Raw genomic sequence first — 17,119 nt, forward strand, 5'->3', positions numbered from 1 at the left:
AGGAGTATATTGAGAGAAAAAAAGAATAAGGATCACCATATCCATTTTAAAGGTAGGATAACAATAACCAAGATATTGTCTTCCCACTTGGACCAATCATGTATTTAACGTCTGCCTGCCCTATATACAGTCTAATGAGTCTATGGCACATGATCCATAATAGCAGACCTTGGTTAAACTAACTAGTCTAACCCTTTATCAATTTTGGGGTATAAAAAATCTGTACTGAAATGACAAGGCATCTCTGCATTTCGTATATTAGGTCGTTTATTAGGTATTATAATTAGGTAGGGCCTAATTTGTGTGTGAGTTCTCTCTCTCTCGGATCAAATAACAAACTCAGCAAGACCGACGGCTTCTCAGTTACAGTGGGTGACAATATTGTCACAAGGAAAGATGAAATTACCTACCTGGGTTCCATCCTAGAGGCAAATCTGTCCTGTGACAAAATGACATCCAATGTAATAAAAAAAGTCAACCAACGAACTAGATTCTTGTACCGGATCTCCTCTCTGGTAAACAAGAATACCCTGAAGACTCTGGCAGGAGCACTCATTCAAGGGTACTACGACTATGCTTGCACCTCATGGTACCAAAGCACCTCAAAGGCGCTAAAAGCAAGATTACAAACATCACAAAACAAACTGGTCAGACTACTACTTGACCTTACCCCTAGAACCCACCTCACCCCTGCCCACTTTGACAACCTAGGATGGCTTAGAGTAGACGACAGAGTACAGCAACTTGCAATGGGCCTGGTCTACAAGATACACTATACGACTAAGGTACCAATGTACATGTCAAAATACTTCCAAAAGGTCAGTGAATACCATGACCACAACACCAGAGGAAGCTCAACAAATCATGTTAAACCCAGATTCGGCTCAAACAAGGGACTAAACACGTTTCGCAATTATGCCACATCAATGTGGAACGCCCTACCCAAAGCTGTAAAGGAATGTGAATCCCTACCCACATTCAAAACCGCTCTTAAAGAGCACCTACGGGAGGCTGCAATTCGAAACTGGCCACCGTAAATGTCCAAACCCCACACCCCCTCCTAATGTACAGTCCCCTCCCCATCACATGTATATACTCTGTCAGGATATATGGGTAACAGTACTGTATATTTGAATACCGTATATGTCACAAATGTATCAGTACTAAATACCTATATGTCCCTATGCCATAAATGTCATGTATGTTGAGTGTCATAAATGTCAATATGAATTGAAAATGGGGGACCCTGATGTAAACAAGACGAAAGTCTTTCTCTGGTCTGCATCCCCTTAACAATTGTGTGTATTGAGCTGTACTGTACCCATTCTGCAATCTGTTAAATAAAGTTTGCATTCATCATTCATTCATTCACGACGACAGAGTACAGGAGCTAAGTTAACAATATACTCGTTATCACCATACATAAAGATTTTCCGGGAGTAAATACTTGATATCTTAGTCATAACAAGACGTTATAATGAAAGGTCTCGTTATCTTGCATTGTTTCTACGTAAGCAAGTTAAATTCCTTAGCGACCCGTGTTCATTCATCATTCGTGTTGCCAACGTAAAGACTGCACAGCGCGCACATTAGAGATACACAGATGAAACGAGTCACACGGCATTCATAACTCGGACAATTATATTATTATTAACGTCCCGCATTCGAAGAAAAGATATCCGGACCCTCATACGTTCATCTTCCATACCCTTAACCATAACATAAGTGACTTACCCAAACAACTTGTTCCCGGGTCTACGTTCACGCACAAATCCGTACTCTCAAAACTTTAGAAAAACGTTTCGATACCCGAATCCACAATCATCCGATGTCTGGAAGTTGATCCATGGTCCATTCGATCTTAATAAACGGACGACCACCGGTCCAAAAGACAAATAGTGCTGATATCCATGTGTAAAAACTCGATTACTGTGCGCCGCCATGACAGTGGATACTGGTGTAAACAAAACACACCCACTATCTCCGCAGGTTACACTGGACGAACGCGGAAGTGCAACTCCGTTAGGGAAAATATACATGTGAGCCGGCTGCGCGAATGAAGCGTATTCGCTGAAAATTTATTAATTCACGGCACATTTAATAACATAATTTTTAATCGTTGGGCATGGGGGAAGGTATCAAGTCTTCTCAAGTCAAAAGGCTCAAGTCCAAGTGAAGTCACGAGTCATTGGTGTTAAAGTCAAAGTCGAAGTCAGAGTCTTTTTTTATTTGGTCAAGTCAAGTCCAAAGTCATCAAATTCGTGACTCGAGTCCAAGTCATGTGACTCGAGTCCACACCTCTGCTAACAACCGCCTTACTGCGAGCGTCTATGACGACACTGTTGACACCACGTATCCGTGACATGAGCGCCCCGCGACAACACTAGTAGTTTTGGGGGGCCTACCACCCCCCCTGAAAAAAATCCTAGGGGAAACACTGCGTCACTATCATGGCCGTAGCCAGCTATGAGGTCACCGAGGTCCGGACCTCGGTAACTATTTGTAACTATTAAAATATATATATATATATATATATAATTTATTTTTTTATAAAAAAAATTATAATTTTTTTTTTTTTTTTTTTTTTGGTCAACGACCGGCCCACTACTAGGCTGAGACATCGGCCCATTGGTACTGACTGACACTGGGCTGGCCCAATCACATCTCTTACTAAGCACCCCCCCCGCCAGTCGTGCAGGTATATGACTGAGAGGGGGGCTGGTACATGACTGAGAGGGGGCTGGTACATGACTGAGAGGGGGCTGTGGTACATGACTGAGAGGGGGCTGGTACATGACAGAGGGGGCTGGTACATGACTGAGAGGGGGCTGTGGTACATGACTGAGAGGGGGCTGGTACATGACTGAGAGGGGCTGGTACATGACTGAGAGGGGGCTGTGGTACATGACTGAGAGGGGGCTGTGGTATATGACTGAGAGGGGGCTGTGGTACATGACTGAGAGGGGGCTGGCTGGTACATGACTGAGAGGGGGCTGGTACATGACTGAGAGAGGGCTGGTACATGACTGAGAGGGGGCTGGTATACATGACTGAGAGGGGGGCTGGTATACATGACTGAGAGGGGGCTGTGGTACATGACTGAGATGGGGCTATGGTACATGACTGAGATGGGGCTGTGGTACATGACTGAGAGGAGGCTGGTACATGACTGAGAGGGGGCTGGTACATGACTGAGAGGGGGCTGGTACATGACTGAGAGGGGGCTGGTACATGACTGAGAGGGGGCTGGTACATGACTGAGAGGGGGCTGGTACATGACTCAGATGGGGCTGTGGTACATGACTGAGAGGGGGCTGGTAGATGACAGAGGGGGCTGGTATACATGACTGAGAGAGGGCTGGTACATGACTGAGAGGGGCTGGCTGGTACATGACAGAGGGGCTGGTACATGACTGAGAGGGGGCTGGTACCATGTATTGGGCATCATTGTAGGTCAAACCATTAAAAAGTTAATTTCCACGGCAGCCATTTTGGATTTTGATCTCTCACAAATTTCCCCCGCCTTTTTAAAAAATCCATTGAGAAACGAAGTGCCACAGATGACCCAACTACTAGGTCCATATCGTATCATCATAATATTTTTTAAATCATTAGGATAAGGGTTCCCTTGATAAAGATGCATGAAAAGGCTGTATAATATACAACACCAGTAGCTCAACTGCAAAAACTGCTTTTTTATTTGATTAGATTTATTTGGAAATTAAAAACACATCATAAAAACAAATGATCTTGACCAATTTGTATTCCTGAGGATATCACCTAAAAGCATTCATTAACAAGCATTAACACTTATTTCCAAGGTGGTCCTCGATGGAAGACATAAAAACACAGCACATTATAGCCTACTCAACTGCAAATTTTTCCTCAACTGCAAAAATGTATGCCTACTTATGTATTAGCCTACAGGGAAAAACACATTCACAACAGGCAGCAAAGTTTGTTTTCAGCCAAGTATGGTAATAAGGTAACTATTAGGATATATATGGTATGGATTACTTACTCTTAATAACTTATTACTATCTGTGGTAGCTCTAGTCTCCACCTACACAAATTGTTTTTGTGCTGTCCATTGATCATGCACCTTCACGTGGTAGGCACATAGGTCAAACTCCCCAAACAAACACACCATTGATTTAATTGCCATATAAGATGAATATAAAACAAGAAGGTGATCTATTAACTGTGTAAACCTTATGCAATATTCATCATTGATATTTGAATACTTGAAATCTGTATGAACTGAGTAGTTAGTATCAAATGAAATAAGATGGAACTGCTCCATGCATTCATTGAATAAACAACTATTTTCTCATTACCAGTATGGTATTGTTTAAATTGTACAGCTTTTTGCACATCTTTGTCAGGGGATTCCAACAATTCTGGACCTGAATGTACCAGTTAATTGTAATCATCTCTCTCCTTATGTCTAGTCAAGCCAGGTTGTGGAGGAGAGAGACAGGGATGCACAGGCTATAGACTACGTTGCCCATCCTGAGCCTGCTATGATGCAGGTGTTTTTACATCACCACCCAAAACAAGATTCAGCCAAGAGCGAGTGAGTACACTGGTCCACTTGTCCATGGCACTTACTACCCAGCTTTGTAATGGGTTGGGGGGGGGGATAGTACAGTAGGTACGCATATTTAAGGGGACCGTAAGGATGGTGTACTGGTGGGTGGTGTCCGACCGATTATAGTGGGCCGGTCTGGGCCAAAAAAATAAATGGACCTCCCTAATTTCTAAACCCTGGCTACGGCCCTGGTCACTATAGGAAACTCTACTGTGATTGGAACATTAATGAGGCTTGTGAAATGTGGGACTTGTAGTTTTTGAACGATTAGCAGCAGAGCGAAAAAAGCAAGACTGAGGTTGTAATCTCCACTCGCACACCGTGCGAGTAATTGATTTTTCCGGTTCGCACACACATATGTTTAGGGGCAAATTAGAGTAAAATGGTCGCACTGTAGAGCCCTGTGTCATCAAGGCAAGTTTTTTCTTAGAGCCAACTTACCCTTGATACGCTTCCATCTTCACATCAGTAGCAAGGGACAACAACCTGCAAAAACAAAGCACCAGTAAGATTATCACAACTACAAGACCTAGTACAATACACAATAAAGACTTAGTATACATTATACAGTATACACATATTTTTTTGTATTATCTTTTTCCCCCTTCTTTTTCTGTTTTTCTCCCCTCCCAATGTTAGTCGTTATGCCAATTCCCAATCCCCTTCCTGGTTGTTGCGCACTCTACCCCCTACCGTCGGTCTGGGAGGGCGGAGACTATCACATGCTTCCTCCGACACATGTGTACCCAGCCCACCACTTCTTTTCACCTGGCAGCGCGGACTCTCACTGGGAGAGTGTAACGTGTGGAAGGTCACACTACCTCCCTCCAGATCCTTCCCTCGCTGTGCAGGCGCCCCGACCAAACTGTAGGAGTCGCTGTTTACAACGACCCGGACCCACCCACCGACTTCCCTCCCGCTGACTCTGCCAATCGAGCGAGTATGACGGCCGGCCAAGCCAGAGGCAACGCTGACAGCCGGATTCGATACCAGTGTCCCTTGCGTTGGTGACGAGCGCTTAGTCCGCTGCGCCACCCAGCCGCCAGACTTAGTACAATACTATACACAATAAAGACCTAGTACAATACTGTACACAATAAAGACTTAGTAGAATACTATACACAATAATGACCTAGTACAATACTGTACACAATAAAGACCTAGTACAATACTATACACCAGTGGTTCTCAAACTTTTTACACCAAGTACCACCTGAGAAGGTAGCTGGCTCTCCAAGTACCACCATATGGCCGACGTTAAAATACAGTCTATTCAGCTATGCACAGTTCACGCAGGAGGCAAATGTATTCCTAATACCATTATTTATTGTTAACTTTTGTCAGACACAATGTGGTTCACACACACACACACACACACACACACACACACACAAACACACACAGAGCATGTTGTTGTCCATTGACAACTCACATAAGCAGGGCCGGACTGGGGAAATAATTCAGGCTGGGAAATATAGTGTGAAATATAGCCCCAGTCAGGCCACTTTCTAAGTGGGGGTTACCAAAGTGGGGTTACCAAACGGTTCGTGTTTCCGCGTTCCCGTTGTGCGCTCTGATTTGCCACTGACCTACGTTAGTACGCCCCCCTCGCTATGAGCGTAGAATAATGGGTGGACACTTTGAAATGCATACGCCCTACTGCCTCCAGGAACAGCGGTTTCCGCATGACTTTATGTGCACTAAAGTTCAAGTTTAAAGTGCTTAGAAATGCCGGTAAATGCCGGTTCATTCATGCTTTGAGGCACGCTTCCCGACAGGATTTTATAATATTGTATTTTATAATATTGTAGCTTGACAATTTTAAGAAACTACGCTCTCAGCTGAGAGTCAAGAAACGACGCTCTCAGCAGTCACTACGCTCTCAGGTGAGAGTCAAGAAACGACGCTCTCAGCAGTCATCTTATGCAGCATCACTTTTCACATCAAAACAAAAGTAGAACTGTAATGTGGAGTGGACTTAAACATATTTACAATTAGCATTTTATAAAGTAGAACTGTAATGTTTACTTTCTCAGTCAGTGCTAAGTGCAGCATCCCTTTTCACATCAAAACAAAAGTAGAACTGGAATGTGGACTTTCTCATATTATGTCACAGTGTGTGTAAATGTGCCCTGTGGATTATACGTGCCCCATGTAAAATATTTAAACAACCATTAAGCAGTGTTGGGCAAGTTACTCAGGAAGTATAGGAGTTGCGGAAAGCAGGATGAGAGAGCGTAGATTTCAGTGTGTATCATTTAATCATTTAACATTTATCATTTAACAAACCAAAACATTGACATCTAACTTCTCTTTAGATATTTACTCAACCTCTAATGTCTAACTATGAATGAAAACTTTATTTAACAGATTGCAGAATGGGTACAATACACTGTACGGCTCAATACACACAATTGTTAACACATTCGGGACGAGCCACGTATTTATACGTGTTTCGAATCCATGCGTTGTGGACAGAATCACGGATAAAGCTGTGGCAAGTTGTTATTGCTTTTATTCCATTTTAATAACCTGTTCAAGGTCGCCGAGCGGCACTGCAGATATTCCCTACTCTATGAATTCGACAATGTGCAATACCGGCCAGATCCTCTTAGGGGCACTATCGCGCTACTGCAATGTGCCCTGTGGGCGAACGGATCGCCTTTTTTTTTTTTTTTCAATGGAGATTTTTAGTAGCAGGATACTGGATGTGCATCATGTAGCTTGGATTACGTTTCGGATCGCAGATTTCACCATGCAATAAGGGGATTTATCATCAGCCAATGGACATATGATCTACCAGATGGCGATCGATAACGGGGAAATGCTCGGGGGGGGGGGGGGGGGGGTGATCAGCCCCGACCACGGTAAGATCCCCTTCACGTAAATTACAGCCCGATCGGACACCGTTCCGCTAGCCATCCAGGCGAACGGCCTATGTGGCTAGTTAGACGAACACTGTTATTGGTAATCAATAATAATAAACGACGTCCCCCGCCCTTTTTTATTTTTTTTTAAACTTACATTTTTATTGAGACAAAAAACACAACATATACAATAACTTCAACAACACTATTAAACAGACATAAATAATAAAGAAAAAATTTAATGCCCAAAAGACGAAAAATAAAAATACTGACTTAAAAAAACATAAAACAATTGTAAAACATTAAGTGTGCGACATGGGTTCAGAGACCCCCTTTGAACCTCTTTCCTCCTTTACCCTTCGCCCTCTTGTGATGTATTTGGTTCTTCCTCTGTGATGTCGTTTTCGTTCCCCTTGTAATCCTCCCACTTTCCCCATCTTTCTCCAAATTTCTCTTCCTGTAACCTCAGCATGTGTGTTATCCTCTCCATATCCTGTATTGATTGATTGATTGATTGATTGAAAAATTTATTAACAGATTGCAGAATGGGTACAGTACAGCTCAATACATACAATTGTTAAGGGGATGCAGACCAGAGAAAGACTTTCGTCTTGTTTACATCAGGGTCCCCCATTTTCAATTCATCTCTTCCACTATTCCTACCCATTGTGCTATTGTCGGTGGGTCTTCTTTGTACCACAGTCTTGTTATTGCTTTTCTGGCCGCTATCAACATTATCTTTATTAAATATTTGTCCCCCCCTTGTATTCCCTCGTGTGTCAGGTCTCCTAAGTAAAGCACCAGTCCTGTTTGTGGTAACCCGTATCCTAATATTCTGATCATTGCCTCCCCTATCTCCTCCCAATACCCCTTCAGCTTCTGACATCCCCAGAATATGTGCGTGTGATTTGCCCCCTCCTTCCCACACATCCTCCAGCATGCTCTTTGTGTTGGTGCATATTTTCCCTTCAGCTCTGGGGTTATAAAGAATCTGATTATGTTTTTCCATCCAAACTCTTTCCATATCCTCGATCCTGTTGTTGAATGTTGCACCTCGCATATGTTCCCCCATTCCTTCCCTGTTATTTCTATCTCTAGTTCTCTCTCCCATTTCTCCCTTATGTAATCGGTCGTGTGTCCCTTGCTGTTCATTATAGCTCGGTATATTGCTGATATTACTCTTCCTTGCCCCCCTTCGTATGCCCATACTATCATCTTGATTATTCCATTCTGTTCTTCGTCTTTGGCCCCCCTTATTTCTTTGTTGTAGTAGTCTCTAACCTGTAGATATCTGAAGTGGTCCCTGTTTTCTAGTCCAAATTTCTCCTTTAATTTTTGTAGTGTCTGCATTTCCCCCTTCTCTATCATTTTGCATATCGCTAAGAGCGTTGGTGAGAGACAACATCCCTGTCTGGTAGCCCTCTCTAATCTGATTCTATCCGTCAGGCTGCCATTCACCTTAACCCTCGCTGTCGGTTCTTGATATAGCGCCTTGATCATCTTCATCGCCCTCCCGTTCAGTCCGAACCTCATCAATGTTTTATATAAAAATGTCCAGCTCACACTGTCGAATGCTTTTTCTGCATCTAGGCTAATCAGTACCGCGCTACCACCTTGTTTTTGTATCTCCTCTACTATGTGTAATGTCTTTCTCACGTTGTCCTGTGTCTGTCTCCCTTTAATAAATCCAGTTTGATCTTCATCTATAATGTCTGGCATAAACGTCTCAAATCTCTTTGATATTATCGATGTATACATCTTGTAATCCACGTTGAGTATGGACACAGGTCTGAAACTACTACATAATTCTCTATCCTTCCCTTCCTTCGGTATCGTGGTGATTATGGCTTCCTTCCATGAGGGGGGCATTTTGCCCTCCTCCATCGTGTGTCTGAACGCCGCCCCTAACATGGGTGCTAATTCCGTTCTAAATGTCTTGTAGAATTCCGATGGGAATCCGTCGCTCCCCGGAGATTTGTTGTTTTTAGCTCTACTAATTGCCTCTTCCAGTTCTCGTTCCGTAATTATTTTATTTAATTCTTCATTCTGTTCTTTCCCTATCGATGGTAACTCTAGCTTCTCCAGATATGCTTCTATTTCCTCTTCTCCCGCTGCTTTTGGCTGTGTGTATAGTTTCTCATAGTATTCTCTAAATGTCCTCTCTATTTCAGCTGGGTCTCTCAATATTTCATTAGTCTTTGTATCCCTTATTGTGTGTATCGTGTTCAACTTCTGTTGCGTCCTAATTCTCCTAGCCAACAGTCTGGTCGCTTTTGGTCCCCCTTCATAGTACGTTTGTTTCATGAACCTCGCTTTCTTTTCTATTTCCGTCAATAATTCCCTATTTATCCTGGCCTTTACTTCTTTGATTTCTCCGAGCGTTTCCTGTTCTTTTGATATCTGGTGTCTCCCCTCTAGCTTCTTCAGCTTCCCTATCAGATTGTGATATGTCTCCGTTCTGGCCTTCTTCAGCATTGCTGTCTTCTCCATCAATTTCCCCCTTATCACCACCTTCAGTGTGTCCCATAGAATGTTCGGATCTACCGCCCCATTGTCATTTTCTTCCTTATACCTGGCTATCTCCTCCTTGATCTGACTCACCACCCTTGTTATTTAATATTCCTACATTTAGTCTCCAGATCGTGTTCCTCCGTCTCCCTTCTAGATCTACTGTCAGATATATGGCACTGTGATCCGATATGTCCGCTACTCCTATTCTGCTCTCCCGTACCCTGTAACTGTCCCCCGTCGTCATCAAAAAGTAGTCTATTCTCGCATATGTCACGTGCGGGTGTGAGTAATGTGTGTATTCCCTGTCCATGGCGTGCATCCCCCTCCAAACATCTGTAATTCCCATTTCCGTCATCTGAATATTCATATATCTACTGATTGGTGCCCGTCCTTTTCTAGTACTCGTGGTGTCTAGGTCGTGATTCAGTACTACATTAAAATCTCCCGCGCATATCAATATCCCTTCTAGTTCCATCACTATCATATCAAAAATGGTCTCATATAAATCCCTCTCACTCTCTGGGGGTGCATAAACATTCACTAACGTAATCATTTGACCCTCCATTTTTCCCTTCACCAGAACAAACCTTCCCTCCTTGTCTCTTACTTCCTTGATCAATTCAAATTTGACTGTGTTTTTGATTAACGTGATTACTCCTCTCCTCAGGTTCCGTTTAAAGGAACTATAGTATGCATTTTCATATCCAAATCTCTTCAGTTTCTCATGATCCTGTGCTACCAAATGTGTCTCCTGCAGAAAAATCACTTCCATCTCACTTTTTTTACACTTCAACATCACTTTGCCCCTCTTTATCGTATTATTCATTCCATTAACGTTTAATGACATCATTTTTATACCTTTAACCAGGGTTCGAAATTAACGGGGGCTTGGGGCATAATGCCCTTGAAAATGGACAAAATGCCCTCGAAAATCAGTTAAGGGGGGCACTTAATGCCCCCGACAGTTTACTAATTATATATATATATTTATCCGGTAATGGAGCGTCTGTGTATCGTACGGTTCAGATGACGCGCAAATAAAAAAATTCATTTGGCGGAGCCGGTGTTCTGCACTGGCTGCAGGCAGCAGCAGCAGCAGCAGCACTGCAGCCCAATAGGGTCCAGCTGCAGCCAGGTGCTAGTCAGTTTGTGTAAAAATGGCACGCACAATATAAATCAATCTTCATTACGACTTTAAAAACATAGCCATTAACATTACATAGGCATACACACATCTTGCCATAGCGTTAGCAGTTTGTACAAAACAACGCACGTTTTAACTATGGTAGCCCGACGCAGCCCGCAAGCTAATACTGTACAGTCAATGAAATGTCACCGTAGCTACTATTAGCTACTCTAGCAGAGGAGGAAATGGGAGTCTGAGAGGCGGGGTGTTTAAAGACAATGATAGGCGTTTATTCAACATCCAAGAAGGCTAACATACAACTGTGTTTTACTAACTCCAACCGGGACTATTACCGCTGTCCCACTGCATGTTGATGTTATGAACTCCTCCTAACGTTACCGGAGCTGAAGGTGCCACACGCTAAAATGTCCGTGGGGACCCGCGCCAACCCATAGATAGTTCCAACTCACCGAATTACGTAATCCACCACAGTTGCACTCAATATTTAAATAATGTTAGTCTAAATAAATGTAGACAGAAACATAATAATTTCAAGCAGAAAACGAATCTTTCCATTGAGAACTGACAATCAGGGAATTTAAACATGGTTGACATTGTTTTTGTGTGTTTATATTAAAGAAAGGAAAGTCTAGTGCTGGCTGAGCATATTGTTTGTTTGCACTAAGTTAATACTTTGACAATATATTTTTCAGTCAGTTCGGTCTTTGTGTGCCAAACATTATTTAAGTCTGTAAACACTGTAAACCTTTTATTTTATTTTTAATAAATGAGAAGCATGTTTAGATTTGAGTGTTAATTTTTTTTTAATAAAAATTAACGTATATCGAACTGAAAACCGTGACCCCAAAATCGTGATACGAACCAAACCGTCCATTTTGTGAACCGTCCCACCCCTACCGTTTATCATAAAAATTCAGTGCCCCCGAAATACAAAAAAAGCCCCCGAAAATCAATTAAGGGGGGCAAAAAAAGCCCTTGAATTTTTTTTTTTAATTTCTAACCCTGCATTTAACCATTGTCATCTTTCTTCTTCTTTCGTCTGTCAGTCCCCCCCATGTCACATTCATTCCCCCCTCCGGTTGTAGCCTCCACTCTCTTCACCGAATACATATAATGATTAACATAAATAAAAAACATAAACTTTACATAAAGTGCTCCCAAGGCGTTCGGGGGGTCCCTGTGTCCCCCCCTGTCCCCTGCTGGTGGGTGAGGAGTAATTGCTCTCCTAGTGAGAGGCCTCCTCCTGACGGCTTGGGGGTTTGAAACCTTTACCCCCAACCGCTCATCATATTTGTCCAGCTTTCTTACTGTTTTTATTGCTGTCGAGCTCCTGGTCAAAAGCGCTCTGTCCTTCATTCTGATCAAAGACCCCCATTTCCTAGGTCCCTCTCAATGTGGCTCATATGTTCCAATGTCCCTCCTTCCTCCCAAACCCGTGTGTGGTGTCTTCTGTGTACCCCTTTTTACTTTCTTTTCCTCCTCTCTATTTTCTATGTGATGTCCATTTATCCCCTTAATCCCTTCCAACTGTGTTACTCGGCCCCCGCCCCCTTTCATGCATACATGCTTTGGTACAGTCCCGATCATATGCAGTTTGAGTTATTTCTGTAGCATCTGTAAAACGGAAATGCCATTGGATATAACGTTAGCAGCTATTAGCCTATTGATGCATTTTTTTTTCTTTAAGCCATTTTGAAGGGACGGTTTATGAACTCAATTGACAATGAGAATGGACAGATAGCAATACTATAAACTTATAAAGTATAGATTTAGCTCTACAAAAAGCCACACGTTTGTTTACATTCCCCGGTCCTCTTGCCATTAATTAGACTCATCCCAGCGGTCGCGAAAGTGTTAAGGGGATGCAGACCAGAGAAAGGCGTTTGTCTTGTTTACATCAGGGTCCCCCATTTTCAATTCATAGTGACATTTATGACATACACAACATTTATGGCATAGGGACATACATGACATACAGGTATTTAGTACTGTTACATTTGTGACATATGGGCAATTCCATGCAAATGTCAACCTCACCATGAAAAAATTTAAATAACATGATCATAACCAAACCAATTTCAAATGTATCATCAAGGTCTATATTTTGAAGTACAAAATAGATTTTATCGTAATATTTATGAGAATGCATGTTTTTTCACACTACAGGAGGAGACGCAATGATGTAAAAATTTATTTTTCGATTAACCTAATTGTATGACTTTCTGAATGGCCAGAATGGCAAAAAAAATCAACAGATATTTTTCTAACCTCACCAGTGTTGGGACTAACGAAGTTAGTTAGAAACGAAGTTACTTTTTGCCGCAACTAGTACTCTAACGCATTACTTTTGAAATTCAGTAACGCTACTTACGTTACTGAATGGTTCGTCACTGCGTTATTTGCGTTATATACGGCGTAGATTGATAGCGAGCGGTAGTGATTATTATTATTATTATTATTATTATCCTCATCCCCACCCGCGTAGAATGATACGAGGCGAGTCTGGCCACTGGCCAATCAGAAATGCGGAAATCAGAAATGCGGCTACGGAAAGAAATAGACCCTCTCTATTGTAAACAAAACAAACGCTCGCTATGAATCTACATAAAAAGAACGCAGTAACAAACTAACAAACCATTTAGCAACTACTTGGAGAGATAATTAATATACAACATGGAAACGAGATAAAGAACATGTTTGAGGCGCTGCTGGAGTCAACTGGACTAACGTAACGTTACTACATCTCGACCACCGCAGACTGGTGAGTGCAATGTGTTCACTGAAACTCAAGTTGATCAACGGATTTTGACTGTACGAAATCTGCCAGGGAATCTCATAATACTAATCAAACAATATAAATATAGTCCTTTCATGCACAATTGATATCCTAACTATTCTAACGTTGCAATGCTTTGATTGATATCTTAAACAACGTTGCAACTTGCAAGATGGTGAATGAATGAAAACTTTATTTAACAGATTGCAGAATGGGTACAATACAGTACGGCTCAATACATACAATTGTTAAGGGGATGCAGACCTGAGAAAGACGTTTGTCTTGTTTCCATCAGGGTCCCCCATTTTCAATTCATATAGACATTTATGACATACACAACATACATGACATTTATGGCATAGGGACATATAGGTATTTAGTACTGATACATTTGTGACATAAACGGTATTCAAATATACAGTACTGTTACCCCTAGCTTTGGGTAGGGCGTTCCACATTGTTGTGGCATAATTGCGAAACGTGTTTAGTCCCTTGTTTGAGCCGAATCTGGGTTTTACATGATTTGTTGAGCTTCCTCTGGTGTAGTGGTTGTGGTATTCACTGACCTTTGGGAAGTATTTTGACATGTACATGGGTACCCCGGTCGTATAGTGTATCTTGTAGACCAGGCCCATTGCAAGTTGCTGTACTCTGTCGTCTACTCTAAGCCATCCTAGGTTGTCAAAGTGGGCAGGGGTGAGGTGGGTTCTGGGGTTCAGGTCAAGTAGTAGTCTGACCAGTTTGTTTTGTGATGTTTGTAATTTTGTTTTAAGCGCCTTTGAGGTGCTTTGGTACCATGAGGTGCACGCATAGTCGTAGTACCCTTGAATTATAATGGTTATAATGAAACGCTCCGGCGACATCAAGGCTGTTCCTTCAACCGGCGCACTTCTTATTATATCGACTCGGGACAACATTTGTTTGTGTCAGATTTGTGTTTGTATCTAGACCACATTGCTTAGCAGAGTTCGGTGATGTGAATGGAAACTGTCAAGTTGATCAACCGATTTTGAGTACTAACTGGGGCATGGGACTCGGGAGCAATCTTTTTTTTGAATTTTTTTTTAAATAACTAAATAGTTACTTTTCACAGTAACTCATTACTTTTGGGTGTAAGTAACTAGTACAGTAACGAAGTTACTTTGAAATGAAGTAACTAGTAAAGTAACTGAGTTACTATTTTTCAGTAACTAGCACAACACTGAACCTCACCTTTGGTCATGAAGGGCTGTTGTATCAATATGTGAATCAATTATGTACTTTGTGTCTTTCCATTGGCAGGTGAAGCATGCTGTTATAATGCCCCTTTATGAGACAGCGAATGTAACATCCATAACGTTTTCCAGGAAAAGTTGTCATAAAACATGCATCTCATCTGGAATGCAATGTCAACCAAACGTCCTAAGCAAAGCTAACTTTTATAAAGATGACATATTAACAGCAATTAGTCATTCTGGTCTTATTTTTTGTATTCTTTACAAGTGTTATGGATGTTACCGTTATGGATGTTACATTGCAAGTGACGGATGTTACATTGCGAATGTGTGTTGTTAAGTCCGATTATGACCCCTTTGTTTGAAGTATAATTTACACATTTTAGTTACACTTATTGAGATAAAGATGAGCCTGCAATAAGAAATGTTTTGACCTTTTGGATTTTGAGATAGGTGACAAAATACACAGGATGTTACGGAAATTGACAAGCTTTTCGGACTCACTGAACACATGATGAAAACTCTGTGAATATCTTTTTCAAAGAATAACATGTTTACTATCACTTTGTAGGGAAGGGTTTGAGGTACCCAAAAAGCACATTCAGGAAAACCTGGCATTTCCTCTCAAGGAATGAATCACAAAAAAGTGGCGTTATGGATGTTAAATTTTTGCGTTATGGATGTTACACGTCTGAAATAGACAAAAAACACTATCAAAAATGTGTGTTGTTAAGTCCGATTATGACCCCTTTGTTTGATTTAAATCAGAAGTATTTTATGACTCCTTGTTTGATTAAAATCCAACATATTTCCAGACACAACTTTTTCACACATTGTTGGTCTAGGCAGAGCAGTGTCCACGTTAGCCTACTGCTAATCGGCTGCTGTCTGCCATCTCCCCCTCGCGTCTGCTCAGCCTACATGTGTATTTGTTATTGTTTTGCCAAGTATCGTGACAAAAAACACAGAAACCCCAAATGAAACCAAACAGAAAGTAAATTAGTATTATTCCAGGGACGACATTTCAAGACAGGCCCCAGGAATGAAGGATGCAGTGACCATAAGAGAAGGAGTCAAGCAGAGGGTTCAGAAACGCCACATGTCCATGTCCCTTATGGAGGCTTACCGCTGCACTTCCAACCAAAGAGGACAAGTCCTGGGTCAGTTTTGATCAGATTCGTGAACACCTCAATCCTCACATGGATAACAGAGGGAGATACCATTTCTCTGAACCAGTCCAGGCAGAGTGAATTGGACTTGATTTTTTATAACTTTCGTTTTCAAGTTCAAGTTTCAAGTTTCTTTAATAGTTGTCATACAGAAGTACAGAATACTTTTGTACAAAATGCTTCTTACTGTTGCGCTCCAGAGACTGTGCAAGACAAGATAAGTATGGAATAAAAACATAGTAAAATTAGAAGTAAAAAAAGAGGTCACAGTGTTCAGTTTAGACATATGTACAATGTTCGATGCAGAATAGACGTAGTTACCATACAATATACAATACTGTGCAGTGTACTAATATACAATACTATATAGGGGGACTATATATAGTGCAAGGCAGAAATGGAGAAATGGGACGAGGTGCAATTTAGGTACAATTCACAGTAGGTGTACGAGTTGTAGTGCAAATCCTTTATCAATAAATATAAAGTGTAAGTGTGTTTGTGTGATCTAAAGTGTGGAGAGTGGGTGCTGCAGTGTGTTGTTTGTTTGAGTGAGTGTGTGCGTGTGGGTGTGTGTGCTGTGTGCATTTGATGGTTGTTGCATAGTGATTATTGTTCGTTTAGCGATGGTGAGGTTGACATTTTCATGGAATTGCTCCAAAACTCATTTTCTGATTTAACCGATATTAATATTGCTGTTCTCTGTATAGCTGTGTACCAAAGGGAATGAATGAAAAAAGTTGTGATCCTGTTTCCTACAAGTGACTTTTATTACTTGTATTATCATGAGTATATTATCATTATTTTACAAATGGTGAAAAGTTTCTGTTGTTGTTTTTCTTTGCTC

This window comes from Notolepis coatsorum, assembly GCF_963971535.1.
Source record: "Notolepis coatsorum genome assembly, chromosome: 1".
Taxonomy (NCBI): domain Eukaryota; kingdom Metazoa; phylum Chordata; class Actinopteri; order Aulopiformes; family Paralepididae; genus Notolepis; species Notolepis coatsorum.